Genomic DNA, 19386 nt, shown 5'->3' with positions numbered 1-19386 from the left:
GTACCCTCAGAGCACCTCCTGAGGTCTTCCTTGTTACCCAGGTCTTGTATTTTGGCCATCTAGGGCCCTTAGAAGCCCTCTGCTCTGCTCAGAACCCACCCTGCAGTGCTTGTACTGCCCCAGAGCTGGCCTCTGGCCCCCCAGCACTCTTAGGGAACAGCGAGTCTCCTCAGAAACCTTACAGATATCACCCTGGTTTGCCATAGTCAGGTTTCTGGCCATCTAGTCCCCTTTGGACTCCTGGCGTGCTCAGAACAAATCTCCTGGGGTGCTTGCTGTACCCCAGAGCTGCCTTCTGGCCCCCCAGACCCCTTAGACACCCTCTAGTCTCCTCGCAACCCCTCCAGATTTCTTTCTGCTTCCCCAGAGCCATCTCTTGACCATCTAGACACATTAGCACCCCTCTAGTGCACTCTGGACCCCTCTTTTCCACAGAATTGGGCCCCCCAGGTCTCTTCTGGCCCCCAGACCCCTTAGACACCCTCTAGTCTTCTCCTAACGACTCCAGATTTCTTCCTGCTTCCCCAGAGCCATTTCTTGATAATGTAGACTGCTAAGCACCCCTCTAGTGCACTCTGAACCACTCTTCTGCACAGAATTGGGCCCCCAGCTCTCTTCTGGACCCCGGACCACTTAGACACCTCCAGTCTCCTCACAATCCCTCCAGATTTCTTCCTGCTTCCCCAGAGGCAATTCTTGATAATGTAGACCACTAAGCACCCCTCTAGTGCACTCTGGACCCCTCTTATCCACAGAATTTGCCCCCCCCAGCACTCTTCTGGCCCCCCAGACCCCTTAGACACCCTCTGCTCTTCTCGTAACCCCTCCAGATTTTTTCTTGCTCCCCAGAGGCAATTCTTGATAATGTAGACCGCTAAGCACCCCTCTAGTGCACTCTGGACCCCTCTTTTCCACAGAATCGGGCCCCCACCTCTCTTCTGGCCCCCAGACCCCTTAGGCACCCTCTAGTCTTCTCCTAACCCCTCCAGATTACTTCCTGCTTCCCCAGAGGCATTTCCTGACAATCTAGACCCTTTAGCACCCCTCTAGTGCACTCTGGACCACTCTTCCTCACAGAATTGGGCCCCCAGCCCACCACCTCAGACCACCTGTACTGGTGTACGTGGTCCTGGATGATTGCCTGGCCAGCCAAAAAGTCCTTGAGGAGCCAGGGTCATCGGAAGATGTGGCCCACTCACAGCCGTAAGATCCCATGATGATCCTACAACAACCATCTCTCTCTACATTTAAGATCTTGTCCTTTTGTAAGATACTTGTGTTTTTAAGCTAGTCTTTGCCTTTGGCCTCTGAACCCTGAATTATGTGTACTTTCTGATGCTGGAGAGTGTTACTTTCCCAGGCCACATCAGTCCTTGTCCTTTTGCTCAGCTGTTTTTTTGGTGTTTTTTTTTTTGGGGGGGGGGGGTGTCTTTTCTTTACTCAGCATCTTCTTTTCTTAGTTATGTTCAAAGCAGCTTTTTTTTCCCTATTCTTGAGCTTGTGCTTCTTCTGTGACCAGCAATTGACCATTAATGAGCTGTTTATAGCCCTGGGGGCCACTGCCTTCAACCTGCACCCATTTTTTCAAGGGCTTTGCTTTTACTTCAGGCTTAAAGATCATATCATAACAAGAGACACCTGATACCAAGCTCTGATTCACACAGCAAGTTCTCCTAACAAGTTGGCAACAGGCCCAGTAGGCCAGGACTGGGGCCTCGCAAGTCAGCATTGAGTCCTGTGGCCTCTTGCCAGCAGTGGCAATACTGTTTTTCCTGGGCTGCTGGGTGACGCTGTTACGGCGTGGTTTGTCTTGCTTCTGTGTGGTGGTGAAGGGCACGGAGCTGAGCTGGGCTGCCTGTCCCAGACGTGTTTGGCATGGACACTTCATCTGAGGTTTTCGTTGTTACTCAGGAGAGCAGAGTGCTGAAATGTAATTCAGTTGAAGGACATACAACTTTTTATATCTGAAGCATTTTCAGGAGGAAACATTTAGAGATAACGGCAGCCAATTTTATGGTTTACCAGCAGGACCAACGTTGTCCCTGCAGCCAGAGTGCTTGGGAGCCCAGGAGTTTTTGACTTGGTACTTTACAGGAGGCTTTACACTATTCAATGGCTTTTGCACTATTTAATCAAATTTAATTGTATTTGTGAGTTAAAAGTAGTGGAATCTGGTCACTTTTGACATTAGTTATCTTTTGAAAAGCAGAACTGGAGGGAATCTTATAACAAAGGGCAACTGTCCCCTAAATTTCAATGTATTTATGAAACATTTTGTCTCCAGCAGTCTCTCAAATAACTCAGTGAAGCAGGCTTAACACTGCCATAATGATATGCTACTTGTAATACATGTGAAATATGTAATTGCTTTGAAAGAGTGTTAAGCTTTGAAAATGTGTTAAGTTTTGAAAGAGATTTAGGCTCAGAAGTTGATATGTGACTAGAATTTGCTTTTAAAACTCATTCTTTAATGTAAATTCTACCATTTAACTTATAGTTCATGTCATGAACATGGTGAACACATGATGAATGGATCACTTAATAATTAAGATGGTTGGTATAGGCCTCAGGCAAAGTATTTAAAGCATTTTTATAGCAGGCTGCTCTAAAGATTACAATAAACCTTAGTAAAAATAACATTTTGCATGGTGCATTGTTCAAGGGTACTAATGATAAAATTCCGTTAAGTAATTTACTTCTGCTGATACGGCTTCAGTGCAGTGTAGAGAACAAATTCTGTTGTTGTTTTACTGTTTGCCACCTCATTAACAGAAGCTAACATAATGAGTAGGGACTACCAGTCTCAAAGTCTGACTAACAATTTCTCATTCTTTTATTTAAGTTTTAATTTACTGGTCAATATAACTATTCTTTTCATCTGGAAAACTGATTACTATTACTTTAATGCATTCAGCAGTAGACAGTCTCTGTATCTAGAATTCCCGTCTGATACTCAAGAGAATTTGCTTTTTCTGCTGCTTGTTGGCATCAGAAATTGTGCTCGTGGACAGCAGAGCTGTCTCTGGCCGTTGTCAGGAAAGCAGACGTTCTCCTGCTGATGGGGCTGCTGCCTTACTGTTCATGCTTCCCAAACTTTAACTTTTCTTCTTAAAGCATCTCCTGCTGGGTGTCTCCCAGGGCTTCAGTAGTTTCTTACTTTCCTGTAATGATAGTGCTAGTGCTGGGCAGGGAGGCCGAGCAGACGAGGCTGCTTTGTTCCAGTATCCAGAATGCCGCTGGTGGGTTGCAGCTGCACTGTGGCTGGGCTGTGTGTGGACAAGTTTGCAATCCAGAACCATTTCTTATATCAGAGGGTGCGCAACGGTTTGGTACAACAGTCTCCTTCTTGTGATAGTGGCTGATCGAATTTCTGTATCTTATGAACAGGAAAGTACAGGGGAAAAATATATTTCTGAAAGCTGTCCCTTGTTTCTATATGGTTGATGTCTCTGCTCCTGGACAGATGCTTAGAGTGTTTGATATCTGCTCAACAGGTCCAAAAGCTTGCCAGCGTAAAGATAACACCTGTAAATGTAGTGCTCTGCTGTCGTTTATGAATATAAAGCATACGTGTTCTGCGTTCTGCCTTTATAAAGGTCAGTCTCACTCACTTCGGTTAAGTCTTGTTTGCACTGTAAATTACTTACATTGAATAATGCCTGTCAAATGCAACTGCAATATAGAAAGGGTTCTTGGGTATCTAACACTGGGATTGTGCTGTTTTTCCCCTGCCCCTGGGGGGTTCTTGAGTGTCCATTTGGCTCACCCTTGGTGGAGGCAGTCCTTAGGTGTGAACAGCTTTTCACTAGGATAGGTGGAAGACGCTTTTGCCAGGGGCCTGGGAGTCCCGGCAAACCACTTAGATTTATGGGAAAGAGAATCACCCATCAATTCAGAAATTAACTGTTTCTCAGAATTTACCCTGCGGTACAGTTTTTTTCTGTTGATGACAGATACTCAGTCTGACAAGTGCAGCCCTTCTTCCTGAAGAAATCCAAATTCCTCTCCACTTGTAACTCTGGAAGGTAATTGGTGCTGCTTCCAAAATATGTCTGTCCTGTTTAGGGATTTGCCTGGAAGCAAATGTAGTATATGTATTTTACAGCGAATAAGTTACTTGCTTAATTAAACATTTTTGTCAGTTTTAAATCGGGTAATAAATGACAAAATATTTATCTACATGTTCTGCAGACAATTTGTGAGAACAGATTTTAGTGTCTGTGATTACTTTGGTTCTTGCTGTTTAGTATTCTTGTTGATTGTTCGTTTCAGTCATTGTGTTCTTTTTACCATGAGTGGAGGACTGAAAACTGTACATAAATAGAACAACAGAAAGCACTCTTAATTACAGAGTGGTAATTAAGAACAATTTTCCTGGAATGTTGGCCAAAAATGCAAATCTTATTCATGGGAATAGTTAGGAATAGCAAAGAAAAGCACATGAAAAGGGTCTGAGAAGTGCGGTCTAACTAGAAATGTGTCTGCAGGCACTGTGTCTGCTCTGGTGCCAGCTCAGTCTGGCTTTCTGTGGGCTGACGGCTCTCCTGCGGTGGCCCTGGGAGCAGCTGGGGCAGGGTATTACTCAGGTTCCCCCACCTGCCCTTGTTCCTCTGCTGCTTTGTGTGTGTGTGCATGGGTGAGCTTTTTAATCATATAACCTAACATATTCAAGTATAAAAACAGATGTTATTTCTGTCCTGAATAGTCTGCTTTCTGCTTGCTCTCACAAGTAGCATTGGGTGCTATTCCCTTATCTACTGTATTATACCAACAGTTTCTGTCATCCCATTTCTGTTCCAATATGCATGCGTATAGACAGAGATCAAGTTTCTCCTTAGTAACTGAAACAGATTCATTTCTTTTAACTTTTCACTATAAGATAACTCTTCCATACTTTAAGCGTTCTTATGTCTCACTGCTCAAACATCTCTGATTTTTAGAACTGAAAACAGTATTCCAGTAGAAACTGCCAGTTTGGTAGTAGTATACCTTTCCTCTTCCTTTTAGACACACTGTTATTCAGGACGTTCATATTCATTTGATTATTTGTAGTATCTTTTGCAGAATAATTGTCATCCTGGATAGCCATCACCTGGAGTTTAGTATAGTCTACACTGTGTTTCTCCTGGATGTATGACTGTATTTGAATAAGCAGAAACCTATCTGAGCTTGTCCAGGTCATTAAAATTCATTATGTGTTGGTGATTTGTCATGGAAAGCATGACTTAAATATCTAGGTATAAAATCTTCTTCAACAAAAAAGAATATTCAAAGTTAAAAATATAAAATGAAAAACAGTGAATAGATCTTTAAGAAAGTAGTGAAAATATATTCCTTTTCGTCTAAATAGTTCCAGCTTTTGTGGATTTAACATAAGATATTTTCAAATGTATGGGCCTAAATTTAAGCCTAGGTTATGAAAACGTTGGCTATGAGTCAAACTTTCATACCAGCTTTGAACTCATTACCAGAGCACACCCTTTTGCATGCATTTGATCATGCAAGGCAAGTAAACAGCTGATTTTTACATATGAGTATTTTTTGTGTGTGGCTTGAAAATATACAGATGACTTGTGTCTGAAAGATTTTCCTTATTTTAATGTCCAATAAGACATGGTTTATTTCTTAAAAAAACAAACCAAACAAAGACCCTTAGCAATAGAACAGAAAAACTGAGAGAAATCAATGACAACTGTCATCAGCTATATCACATACAATAATATTTTTAGGCTAATCATTTATATGAAAAGAGCTTAGATGAATTTAGTTTTGACTGTAAATCACAATCCACTTCTACAGTTTTAAACAGCATTGAACACTGTATGGAAGATGTATTTAAACCACATCTTTTCCAGCATATAACAGATCACATGAATCAATCACCTATATGCTGGACAAGTTCAGAAGAGTATGGAGCAGTATTGCAGCTTTTAGGCAAGAAGAGAACATTAATGTTACGATCATTGGCCTGCTGCAGAGTATGGGTGACATACTCTGACCCAGTAATAACTGCATTAAATACTTCCTGATGAATTTTGGAGTATCGGAGAGAAGGCATCCCATGTTAGAATCCTACATACCTCTAATGTCCCCTTGGTCAATGGGATACTAGATCAAGGACAAATGCTCATGTAGGTAAATTTTTTTCAGATATATTTAAGATGCTGCTCACTTGAGTAGATTCATATCCATTCACCTGGAAAGGAAAATATAACTCAGTGTGCCTAGATGTACTTAGAAAATATCCTGAGTAAGTTCTGTCTTTAACATTTAAAAATATTTCACTCTCACTTTCTCAGCAGGGGCTCAGTCATGCAAGGACTAAGCATTTCCAGGTCCCTGCAGGCATCAGTGACCATGAGATTGCACAGCCCTGCGCAGTGTCAAGCCTCTATTACTCATCCAAATTCTGTACTTGGTTTTGTGCCTTTGTCAAACCAAAAGTGTTTTATGAAAGTTTTATGTATTTTATCCTTCTGAAATACATTAGAGTATCACTGGACTTCAAGATACTACTTGTCTATCCACTGTTTGGATTTCTTTCATCTGCACAATATTTTTCCCTGTCACCTATCATTTCTGTTCTCTGATGTCGTACATTTGGCAAAGTTGCCTGGGAAAGGCAGTATCAGCACGAGTAAGAACCAGTCATAGAGGCATCAGATTGCCTGCACCAGACGATACAGCTGGTGTTACATGCCATGAAGAGCTCCTATGTGCATTTCTGCTACTTTGATTTTTTTGTCTTTGCTGATCTGAGTTAAAGAACGCTTGTCCTCTCTGGTGCTCTGCAGCCAGCTGACTTCCTCCCCTAACTCCTTCACCTGGCAACGCAGCTCACCGGCAGCAGCACACCCGCTGCAGGAAAGATGACCGTCAGCCCCAGGTCACGGAGAGGCCCCGGCCGCTCCTTGCAGCCTGAGGCTTGCAGAGCTGCATCCTCCATCGGAAGGTCTGTCTGGGTGGAAACTCTGACGCGGTAGGGACGGTGACTGCAGCAGCTGCTGGGGAGCGCACCTTGTGTGTCACAGCCACCCCGAGAACGTGCACGCTGCCCGGTGAGGACATGAGGCGCCCTTCTTCGTGCCCCGCTGCGCAAGCTGCTGCGTCTGTCGGCTGCATCCGCAGGCTGCTGCTGCTGGTGAGCGCCGCAGCATCTCCTGCCCCACCTCCACCCCGGATGGACACCCGCTTCTGCAGGGACCACGTCCTTCCCCTTACATTTCCGTAAGCGGTATGGATGGCCACGGTGGGTGTCTTTGCTGTTAGCACTAGCACTTTGGTCACCGCACAGCCTTCAAAGGTTGTAGTTCAGCTGGTAGAGAAGGAGGTGAAAATATATCTCATGAGTTTTTTCTTGCTGTAGCATTTTAGAAGATACTTTTGCTGCTGCATGAGTGGTTATTTATGTTTTGCACAGTAAAGGCATTTTATGCACTACTCAAGTAGTTCAGCTCTTTGATTTTTATGCCATATGGTTATTGCTGTTGCTTTTAAACAAATTCAGTGCAATCCTCTCATATAACTTATAATAAAACTGGAGTATCAACTTAACACGTAGGTTATTTTAAACAATAAAATTTCCCCCTTGGGCATCATGTTCTCCTATTGTGAAGTTTTAAAAGGCAATCTTGTGTTACATTAAATGCTTTTGTGGAAACGATATTAGTAATTGGATTCATAATGGATGGCTGTTTAAAAACAATTGTTTGCTTTAGATGAGGCAGGCTGAAAAGCAGCTGTTGATTTATCTAGGATAATTAAATTTCTCTGTTTAAAAGAATTAAATTCTGGGATGTGACTTGTAAGTATCCCCTTTCACTGGTCATTGCTATTTCCAAATTTTCAACCTCATTATCCTTCCTGCCTACATCCCCATGCTGAATATCATCATCCTGATTCGCTAAAAACTGAGGTTATGCATTTGTTTAGCTTTGGAGCTTTTCCAATATTATTTTTAATAGCTACCTTCACATGTTTCTTGATATGCAGCTTTGCTGACACAGATTGTAGTGTGCGTAAATAGAGATGACTGAGGTTTAACCTTTAAGCATAGTAACAACTCTGCTGAGCACTGCTTTTTGCAATTATGCATTGTAGTAAGAGTCTAGGTCATGCTTTCTCAGGAACATCCCAGTCTTTAATTCTTGTTGTAAACACAAAAACCGAAAGCACAAGAGTTCTTGAGCTGCTCAGTTTCTCTGACTTTTCCAGCCAGGTCTGTTATCTGTGGAGGTTTTGCTGATGGGTTCTTGGCTTTGAAGAGCTTCTTCCACTGGTGAGTGCAATCTGGCTGCCTTTGGAATAGACGCCTACTTCTTTCCCTTTAATTTCCCTTGAGAAGGTAAATAATCGTTCAGCACAGAGAAGAATGTCCTTTTCTTATGCAAAAAAACCCAGACCAAAACAAACAACCTCCCCCTTCCCAAGAAAACAGTCTCTGAAAGGCAGCCTGTGAGCGAGCAATCTGAACAGCAGCAAGAAAGGGCTTGAGCTCTGGGTAACTGCTAGCTTGCTCTTGGCACGATTTTGGCTCATACCAGCTTGGACTGCCTCAGGCAATGCTTGGACATGGTTATAAGGGGGATGGCACAGACCAGGAATTACTCCCAACAAGCAATACAGCAGAAGCTGTCCTGCGTTGGAACGAAGGTGGGATAGTGTTTATCTCTGTGATTATAAACCCAGCTCTGACACTGCTCCTTGGGGCCAGAGAGTGTACCCCAGCTTAGACCTAGCTCGGGAGTTTGGTCAATGGTTCTTTAGCTGCATAAACCACAAAGGACTCTTCTGTTGGCCACTTATTCCTTTGGAAAAATGACTTAATTCTGTAGCGTCCTTGTGACACAGCAGCTCTTCCAAAGTTGTTGACCAAGAGAAAAAGTGGGCTGCTCATTTCATACAGCAGGCAAATCAGTGCTCCCAGAAGGGCCCCGTCCGCTTGCCTCTGGTGGGGAGTGGGGCACAGTCGTGCCTGGGGAGTCGTCCTGGGGAGGTGCTGAGGGACACTGCCAACAGGTGACTGGAGACGCAGCTACAGGAAATAAAAGAACTTGGAATTCTTCCTGGATTAAGTGTGTAGGTTGCTAACAAATCAGTAATAATGGGACGTAAAATCAAAGGCTAAATTACCTACCTCCATTGAGCAAGTAGGAGGGATGCAGGACCACTAGGGAGAGTGTGTGCGCTCCAAATCTTACCTCTGAGATCTGTTTTTAAGATGAATGGTGCTTATACTGTGGATTTGCCATTCATTACACCACTGTAGACTGTCTTAAATTGCAGATTATTTGAAAAGTGGATGTTTCTAAGTTATGAATAGTCTAATTTGATTGTTAAAGTTTTTTTTTTTTTTTTTTTTTAGTTTTGTCCTAATTAAAAGTATTCTTAAAACCACTTTAAGTAGTATAATCAATTTCATTATAGTGGTCTCATCAGCATGTAATATCTTAAATCAAAAGCTTCCAGTATTGAATTGCAGGGGATTATGGCAAATTAATAAACTATGAAAATTAGAGATGCCCTGGGTGGTTGTTAATCTTACTCACAGAAGTATTTTTAAAGACTTAAGTAAACTAGTCAGGGTAGGCAATCTGGAAGATTCTGCGCACTTCCAATATAGTAGATGATATAATATCTGCTCTGGACATTAAAGTGGAATGATAGAAGATACTTTTCTTTTGCACCTCTCTAGTTAAAAGGCATATTGGTAAGCTATCAGCTGGGGTTATTAGGTTTTCATTTCAAGAATGATGTTTGGCTTTGTGGAGAACAGACAAGGCACTGTTTATTCCAAAGGCCTGCTGAAGAGGGGAAGGTATCACTGTTCACAGATGGGGAGTGGGACCGGGCGTAGGCCGGGTAGACTCTCCCTGCCTGTGGACACACACCCCAGCTTGTGCAGGATATGATGACAATGCCTTTGTCACCACCTCCGCTATTATCTGCTACCAACCACTTGCGGCCTAAACTAATGTCAAGAGCCTGACCCACACCAAAGCTGCCTCATAAATCAAGTGAAAAGGGGAATTAATATCTACAACTACATGTTGATCAGGCATGAGAACCCATGATGGGGGGCCTCCAGTATTTAGTTCTCTAAATCTGAAGGGTGGAAACCTTTGTCACAAGTTTTCATTAATTTCTTTTCCCTTCCCTTTTGAAAACCCAGTCAGCAGGTTGAGCCCAGAGGAGTGTGTCAGAGTGACATAGGTTCTGGCTACTGATAAGGACGTCAAGAAACCTAATCACAATAGACATGCGCCTTAGAAGCATATAAAATGTGACAATAACAACAGCTCTTTGGAGCTCCCTCTTAGCTGGTCTGGGACCCTGCCCCCTTATTGCGTCCTGCACACTTGAGACCCTCGCCTGACATGGAACAGGTCGTATTACCCCTGCTTGCTCGTATTACCCCTGCTTGCTCTGTATGTAGTGTAGTGTGTTATTTTTACCCTGTTAAATACGGAACTTGCTATATTGTTTAAACTCTCTTGCTTAAGGATACTGGTGTACTTAATAAATATCTGAAACCTGACAACCGCCTGGCTGTTTGGTCAGTGAAGCGTTTAAAGAAAAAAATACAAGTCACCCCGCTGGCCACGAGCGGTGTTCGTGACACCTCCATGTCTCATAGGGCAGTGGCAGGCCCATAACTGCTGGCTGTGCTTGGGAGATCACAGCAGACACCGTGTCTGATAGGTCAGTGGCAGGCCAGTGAATGCTGGTTGTGCTTGTGAGGTCACGGCAGCCTCTGTTTCCTATAGGCCAGTGGGATGCCCATGGATGCTGGCTGTGCTTGTGTGGTCAAAGCAGCCTTAGTGCCTGATAGACCAGAGGCAGGCCCTTAGCTGCTGGCTGTGCTTGTGAGGTCACAACAGGGTCAGTGCCTCATCGGGCAGTGGGAGGCCAATCGCTGCTGGCTGTGCTTGTGAGGTCACAACAGTCCTATAGCCTCATAGGCCAGTGGCAGGCCCCTGGCTACTGGCTTTGCTTGTGAGGTCACAGCAGCCTCACTGCCTCCTAGGCCAGTGGCAGACCCACAGCTGCTGGCTTGGCTTGTGAGGTCACAGCAGCCTCAGTGTCTTATAGGGCAGTGGGAGTCCAATGGCTGCTGGCTGTGCTTGTGAGGTCACAGCACTCCCATTGCCTGAAAGGCCAGTGGCAGGCCCCTGGCTGCTGGCTTTGCTTGTGAGGTCACAGCAGCTTTATTACCTGATAGGCCAGTGGGAGTCCAATGGCTGCTGGCTGTGCTTGTGAGGTCACATCAGTCCTTTTGCATGATAGGCCAGTGGGATGGCTCCTGGCTGCTGGCTGTGCTTGTCAGCTCACAGAAGTACCAGTGCCTGATAGGCCAGTGGCAGGCCCATAGCTGCTGGCTGTGCTTGTCAGGTCACAGCAGCCTGATTACCTGATAGACCCGTGGGATACCAATGGCTGCTGGCTGTGCTTCAGAGGTCACTTCAGCCTCGGTTCCCTATCGGCCAGTGGCAGGCCCATGCCTGCTGGCTGTCCATGTGAGGTCATTCAGCCTCAGTGCCTCATAGGGCAGTGGCAGTCCCCACTGGCTGTGCTTGGGAGGTCACAGCAGCCTCCATTCCCTATAGGCGAGTGGCAGGCCCACAGCTGCTGGCTGTGCTTCTGAGGTCACAGCAGTCCTATTGCCTGATAGGCCAGTGGCAGGCCCCTGACTACTGGCTGTGCTTGTGATGTCACAGCAGTCTCAGTGCCTTATACATCAAAGGGAGGCCCCTGGCTGCTAGCTTTCCTTGTGAGGTAACAGCTGCCTTAGTACCTGAGAGGCCAGTGAGAGGCCAATGGCTGCTGGCTGTGCTTGTGAGGTCACAGCACTCCCATTGCCTGAAACACCAATGCAAGGCCTCTGGCTTCTTGGTGTGCTTGTGAGGTCACGGCAGCCTCCATGTCTGATAGGTCACTGGCACACCCATAGCTGCTGGCTGTGTGTGTGAGGTCACAGCAGTCCTATAGCCTGATAGGCCAGTGGAATGGCTGCTGGCTGTCCTTGTGAGGTCATAGCAGTCTCAGTGCCTCCTAGGCCAAATGGAATCTCCTGGCTGCTGGCTTTGCTTGTGAGGTCACAGCAGTCCTATTGCCTGATAGGTCAGTGGCAGGCCTCTGGCTGCTGGCTGTTTTTGTGAGGTCACAGCAGTCCTATTGCCTGATAGGTCAGTGGCAGGCCCCTGGCTGCTGGCTGTGCTTGTGAGGTCACAGCAGTCCTATTGCCTGATAGGTCAGTGGCAGGCCTCTGGCTGCTGGCTGTGCTTGTGAGGTCACAGCAGTCTGAGTGACTGATAGGCCAGTGGCAGGCCTCTGGGTGCTGGCTGTTTTTGTGATGTGACAGCAGCCTTAGTGCGTCATAGGCCAGTGGGATGCCCTGGCTGCTGGCTGCTGGCTGTGCTTGTGAGGTCACAGCAGTCCTGTTGCCTGATAGCTCAGTGGCAGGCCCATAGCTGCTGGCTGTGCTTGTGAGGTCACAGCAGTCCTATTGCCTGATAGGTCAGTGTCAGGCCCCTGGCTGCTGGCTGTGCTTGTGAGGTCATAACTCTCCTACAGCCTGATAGGCCAGCAGCAGGCCCCTGGCTGTTGACTGTGCTTCTGAGGTCACAGCAGCCTCAGTGCCTCATAGGCCAGTGGCAGTCCTGTAGCTGCTGGCTGTGCTTGTGAGGTCACAGCAGTCCTATTGCCTGATAGGCCAGTGGCAGGCCTCTGGCTGCTGGCTGTGCTTGTGAGGTCACAGCAGTCCTATTGCCTGATAGCTCAGTGGCAGGCCCCTGGCTGCTGGCTGTGCTTGTGAGGTCACAGCAGTCCTATTGCCTGATAGCTCAGTGGCAGGCCCCTGGCTGCTGGCTGTGCCTGTGAGGTCACAGCAGTCCTATTGCCTGATAGGTCAGTGTCAGGCCCCTGGCTGCTGGCTGTGCTTGTGAGGTCACAGCAGTCCTATTGCCTGATAGGTCAGTGTCAGGCCCCTGGCTGCTGGCTGTGCTTGTGAGGTCACAGCAGTCTGAGTGACTGATAGGCCAGTGGCAGGCCTCTGGCTGCTGGCTGTGCTTGTGAGGTCACAGCAGTCCTATTGCCTGATAGGTCAGTGGCAGGCCTCTGGCTGCTGACTGTGCTTGTGAGGTCACAGCAGTCCTATTGCCTGATAGGTCAGTGGCAGGCCCCTGGCTGCTGGCTGTGCTTGTGAGGTCACAGCAGCCTCAGTGCCCTATAGGGCAGTGGCAGGCCCATAGCTGCTGGCTGTGCTTGTGAGGTCGTAACACTCCTACAGCCTGATAGGCCAGCAGCAGGCCCCTGGCTGCTGACTGTGCTTCTGAGGTCACAGCAGCCTCAGTGCCTCATAGGCCAGTGGCAGTCCTGTAGCTGCTGGCTGTGCTTGTGAGGTCACAGCAGTCCTATTGCCTGATAGGTCAGTGGCAGGCCCCTGGCTGCTGGCTGTGCTTGTGAGGTCACAGCAGTCCTATTGCCTGATAGGTCAGTGGCAGGCCCCTGGCTGCTGGCTGTGCTTGTGAGGTCACAGCAGTCCTATTGCCTGATAGGTCAGTGGCAGGCCCCTGGCTGCTGGCTGTGCTTGTGAGGTCACAGCAGCCTCAGTGCCCTATAGGGCAGTGGCAGGCCCATAGCTGCTGGCTGTGCTTGTGAGGTCGTAACACTCCTACAGCCTGATAGGCCAGCAGCAGGCCCCTGGCTGCTGACTGTGCTTCTGAGGTCACAGCAGCCTCAGTGCCTCATAGGCCAGTGGCAGTCCTGTAGCTGCTGGCTGTGCTTGTGAGGTCACAGCAGTCCTATTGCCTGATAGGTCAGTGGCAGGCCCCTGGCTGCTGGCTGTGCTTGTGAGGTCACAGCAGTCCTATTGCCTGATAGGTCAGTGGCAGGCCCCTGGCTGCTGGCTGTGCTTGTGAGGTCACAGCAGTCCTATTGCCTGATAGGTCAGTGGCAGGCCCCTGGCTGCTGGCTGTGCTTGTGAGGTCACAGCAGTCCTATTGCCTGATAGGTCAGTGGCAGGCCCCTGGCTGCTGGCTGTGCTTGTGAGGTCACAGCAGTCCTATTGCCTGATAGCTCAGTGGCAGGCCCCTGGCTGCTGGTTGTGCTTGTGAGGTCACAGCAGTCCTATTGCCTGATAGGTCAGTGGCAGGCCCCTGGCTGCTGGCTGTGCTTGTGAGGTCACAGCAGTCCTATTGCCTGATAGCTCAGTGGCAGGCCCCTGGCTGCTGGCTGTGCTTGTGAGGTCACAGCAGTCCTATTGCCTGATAGGTCAGTGGCAGGCCCCTGGCTGCTGGCTGTGCTTGTGAGGTCACAGCAGTCTGAGTGACTGATAGGCCAGTGGCAGGCCTCTGGCTGCTGGCTGTTTTTGTGAGGTGACAGCAGCCTCAGTGCGTCATAGGCCAGTGGGATGCCCTGGCTGCTGGCTGCTGGCTGTGCTTGTGAGGTCACAGCAGTCCTGTTGCCTGATAGGCCAGTGGCAGGCCCATAGCTGCTGGCTGTGCTTGTGAGGTCATAACACTCCTACAGCCTGATAGGCCAGCAGCAGGCCCCTGGCTGCTGACTGTGCTTGTGAGGTCACAGCAGCCTCAGTGACTCATAGGCCAGCGGCAGGCCCATAGCTGCTGGCTGTGCTTGTTAGGTCATAGCAGCCTCAGTGCCTGATAGGCCAGTGGCAGGCCCGTAGCTGCTGGCTGTGCTTGTCAGGTCACAGCAGTCCTATTTCCTGATAGGCCCGTGGAAGGCCCGTGTCTGCTGGCTGCCTTTTGAGGGCACATTTGTCTCTGTACTTTAGAGGGCAATGGCAGGCCTCTGGCTCCTCGCTATGCTTGTGAGGTCACAGCAGCCTCAGTGTCTTATAGGGCAGTGGCAGGCCCCTGGCTGCTGGCTGTGCTTGTGAGGTCACAGCAGTCCGAGTGACTGATAGGCCAGTGGCAGGCCTCTGGCTGCTGGCTGTGCTTGTGAGGTCACAGCAGTCCTATTGCCTGATAGCTCAGTGGCAGGCCCCTGGCTGCTGGCTGTGCTTGTGAGGTCACAGCAGTCCTATTGCCTGATAGCTCAGTGGCAGGCCCCTGGCTGCTGGCTGTGCCTGTGAGGTCACAGCAGTCCTATTGCCTGATAGGTCAGTGGCAGGCCCCTGGCTGCTGGCTGTGCTTGTGAGGTCACAGCAGTCCTATTGCCTGATAGGTCAGTGGCAGGCCCCTGGCTGCTGGCTGTGCTTGTGAGGTCACAGCAGTCTGAGTGACTGATAGGCCAGTGGCAGGCCTCTGGCTGCTGGCTGTGCTTGTGAGGTCACAGCAGTCCTATTGCCTGATAGGTCAGTGGCAGGCCTCTGGCTGCTGACTGTGCTTGTGAGGTCACAGCAGTCCTATTGCCTGATAGGTCAGTGGCAGGCCCCTGGCTTCTGGCTGTGCTTGTGAGGTCACAGCAGTCCTATTGCCTGATAGGCCAGTGGCAGGCCTCTGGCTGCTGGCTGTGCTTGTGAGGTCACAGCAGTCCTATTGCCTGATAGGTCAGTGGCAGGCCCCTGGCTGCTGGCTGTGCTTGTGAGGTCACAGCAGTCCTATTGCCTGATAGGTCAGTGGCAGGCCTCTGGCTGCTGGCTGTGCTTGTGAGGTCACAGCAGTCCTGTTGCCTGATAGGCCAGTGGCAGGTCCGTAGCTGCTGGCTGTGCTTGTGAGGTCACAGCAGTCCTATTGCCTGATAGGCCCGTGGAAGGCCCCTGTCTGCTGGCTGCCTTTTGAGGTCACATTTGTCTCTGTACCTTATAGGGCAATGGCAGGCCCCTGGCTGCTGGCTGTGCTTGTGAGGTCACAGCAGCCTCAGTGCCCTATAGGGCAGTGGCAGGCCCATAGCTGCTGGCTGTGCTTGTGAGGTCGTAACACTCCTACAGCCTGATAGGCCAGCAGCAGGCCCCTGGCTGCTGACTGTGCTTCTGAGGTCACAGCAGCCTCAGTGCCTCATAGGCCAGTGGCAGTCCTGTAGCTGCTGGCTGTGCTTGTGAGGTCACAGCAGTCCTGTTGCCTGATAGGTCAGTGGCAGGCCCCTGGCTGCTGGCTGTGCTTGTGAGGTCACAGCAGTCCTATTGCCTGATAGGTCAGTGGCAGGCCCCTGGCTGCTGGTTGTGCTTGTGAGGTCACAGCAGTCCTATTGCCTGATAGGTCAGTGGCAGGCCCCTGGCTGCTGGCTGTGCTTGTGAGGTCACAGCAGTCCTATTGCCTGATAGCTCAGTGGCAGGCCCCTGGCTGCTGGCTGTGCTTCTGAGGTCACAGCAGTCCTATTGCCTGATAGGTCAGTGGCAGTACCCTGGCTGCTGGCTGTGCTTGTGAGGTCACAGCAGTCTGAGTGACTGATAGGCCAGTGGCAGGCCTCTGGCTGCTGGCTGTTTTTGTGAGGTGACAGCAGCCTCAGTGCGTCATAGGCCAGTGGGATGCCCTGGCTGCTGGCTGCTGGCTGTGCTTGTGAGGTCACAGCAGTCCTATTGCCTGATAGGCCAGTGGCAGGCCCATAGCTGCTGGCTGTGCTTGTGAGGTCATAACACTCCTACAGCCTGATAGGCCAGCAGCAGGCCCCTGGCTGCTGACTGTGCTTGTGAGGTCACAGCAGCCTCAGTGACTCATAGGCCAGCGGCAGGCCCATAGCTGCTGGCTGTGCTTGTTAGGTCATAGCAGCCTCAGTGCCTGATAGGCCAGTGGCAGGCCCGTAGCTGCTGGCTGTGCTTGTCAGGTCACAGCAGTCCTATTTCCTGATAGGCCCGTGGAAGGCCCGTGTCTGCTGGCTGCCTTTTGAGGGCACATTTGTCTCTGTACTTTAGAGGGCAATGGCAGGCCTCTGGCTCCTCGCTATGCTTGTGAGGTCACAGCAGCCTCAGTGTCTTATAGGGCAGTGGCAGGCCCCTGGCTGCTGGCTGTGCTTGTGAGGTCACAGCAGTCCGAGTGACTGATAGGCCAGTGGCAGGCCTCTGGGTGATGGCTCTGCTTGTGAGGTCACAGCAGTCTGAGTGACTGATAGGCCAATGGCAGGCCCCTGGCTGCTGGCTGTGCTTGTGAGGTCACAGCAGTCTGAGTGACTGATAGGCCAGTGGCAGGCCCCTGGCTGCTGGCTGTTTTTGTGAGGTGACAGCAGCCTCAGTGCGTCATAGGCCAGTGGGATGCCCTGGCTGCTGGCTGCTGGCTGTGCTTGTGAGGTCACAGCAGTCCTGTTGCCTGATAGGCCCGTGGAAGGCCCCTGTCTGCTGGCTGCCTTTTGAGGTCACATTTGTCTCTCTACCTTATAGGTCAGTGGCAGGCCTCTGGCTCCTCGCTGTGCTTGTGAGGTCACAGCAGCCTCAGTGTCTTATAGGGCAGTGGCAGGCCCCTGGCTGCTGGCTGTGCTTGTGAGGTCACAGCAGTCTGAGTGACTGATAGGCTAGTGGCAGGCCCCTGTCTGCTGGCTGCCTTTTGAGGTCACAGCAGTCCTATTGCCTGATAGGTCAGTGGCAGGCCCCTGGCTGCTGGCTGTGCTTGTGAGGTCACAGCAGTCCTATTGCGTGATAGGTCAGTGGCAGGCCCCTGGCTGCTGGCTGTGCTTGTGAGGTCACAGCAGTCTGAGTGACTGATAGGCCAGTGGCAGGCCTCTGGCTGCTGGCTGTTTTTGTGAGGTGACAGCAGCCTCAGTGCGTCATAGGCCAGTGGGATGCCCTGGCTGCTGGCTGCTGGCTGTGCTTGTGAGGTCACAGCAGTCCTGTTGCCTGATAGGCCAGCAGCAGGCCCCTGGCTGCTGACTGTGCTTCTGAGGTCACAGCAGCCTCAGTGCCTCATAGGCCAGTGGCAGGCCCATAGCTGCTGGCTGTGCTTGTGAGGTCACAGCAGTCCTATTGCCTGATAGGCCAGTGGCAGGCCCATAGCTGCTGGCTGTGCTTGTGAGGTCATAACACTCCTACAGCCTGATAGGTCCAGCAGCAGGCCCCTGGCTGCTGACTGTGCTTCTGAGGTCACAGCAGCCTCAGTGCCTCATAGGCCAGTGGCAGTCCTGTAGCTGCTGGCTGTGCTTGTGAGGTCACAGCAGTCCTATTGCCTGATAGGCCAGGGGCAGGCCCCTGGCTGCTGGCTGTGCTTGTGAGGTCACAGCAGTCCTATTGCCTGATAGGTCAGTGGCAGGCCCCTGGCTGCTGGCTGTGCTTGTGAGGTCACAGCAGTCCTATTGCCTGATAGCTCAGTGGCAGGCCCCTGGCTGCTGGCTGTGCTTGTGAGGTCACAGCAGTCCTATTGCCTGATAGGTCAGTGGCAGGCCCCTGGCTGCTGGCTGTGCTTGTGAGGTCACAGCAGTCCTATTGCCTGATAGCTCAGTGGCAGGCCCCTGGCTGCTGGCTGTGCTTGTGAGGTCACAGCAGTCCTATTGCCTGATAGGTCAGTGGCAGGCCCCTGGCTGCTGTCTGTGCTTGTGAGGTCACAGCAGTCCTATTGCCTGAAAGGTCAGTGGCAGGCCCCTGGCTGCTGGCTGTGCTTGTGAGGTCACAGCAGTCCTATTGCCTGATAGGTCAGTGGCAGGCCCCTGGCTGCTGGCTGTGCTTGTGAGGTCACAGCAGTCCTATTGCCTGATAGGTCAGTGGCAGGCCCCTGGCTGCTGGCTGTGCTTGTGAGGTCACAGCAGTCCTATTGCCTGATAGGTCAGTGGCAGGCCTCTGGCTGCTGTCTGTGCTTGTGAGGTCACAGCAGTCCTATTGCCTGATAGGTCAGTGGCAGACCCCTGGCTGCTGGCTGTGCTTGTGAGGTCACAGCAGTTTGAGTGACTGATAGGCCAGTGGCAGGCCTCTGGCTGCTGGCTGTGCTTGTGAGGTCACAGCAGTCCTATTGCCTGATAGGTCAGTGGCAGGCCTCTGGCTGCTGGCTGTGCTTGTGAGGTCACAGCAGTCCTATTGCCTGATAGGTCAGTGGCAGGCCCCTGGCTGCTGGCTGTGCTTGTGAGGTCACAGCAGTCCTATTGCCTGATAGCTCAGTGGCAGGCCCCTGGCTGCTGACTGTGCTTGTGAGGTCACAGCAGTCCTATTGCCTGATAGGTCAGTGGCAGGCCCCTGGCTTCTGGCTGTGCTTGTGAGGTCACAGCAGTCCTATTGCCTGATAGGCCAGTGGCAGGCCTCTGGCTGCTGGCTGTGCTTGTGAGGTCACAGCAGTCCTATTGCCTGATAGGTCAGTGGCAGGCCCCTGGCTGCTGGCTGTGCTTGTGAGGTCACAGCAGTCCTATTGCCTGATAGGTCAGTGGCAGGCCCCTGGCTGCTGGCTGTGCTTGTGAGGTCACAGCAGTCCTGTTGCCTGATAGGCCAGTGGCAGGTCCGTAGCTGCTGGCTGTGCTTGTCAGGTCACAGCAGTCCTATTGCCTGATAGGCCCGTGGAAGGCCCCTGTCTGCTG

Source organism: Dromaius novaehollandiae, unplaced genomic scaffold (genome assembly GCF_036370855.1).
Source record: "Dromaius novaehollandiae isolate bDroNov1 unplaced genomic scaffold, bDroNov1.hap1 HAP1_SCAFFOLD_105, whole genome shotgun sequence".
In the NCBI taxonomy this organism is placed as follows: domain Eukaryota; kingdom Metazoa; phylum Chordata; class Aves; order Casuariiformes; family Dromaiidae; genus Dromaius; species Dromaius novaehollandiae.
Note: the sequence above shows the minus strand (reverse complement) of the source record.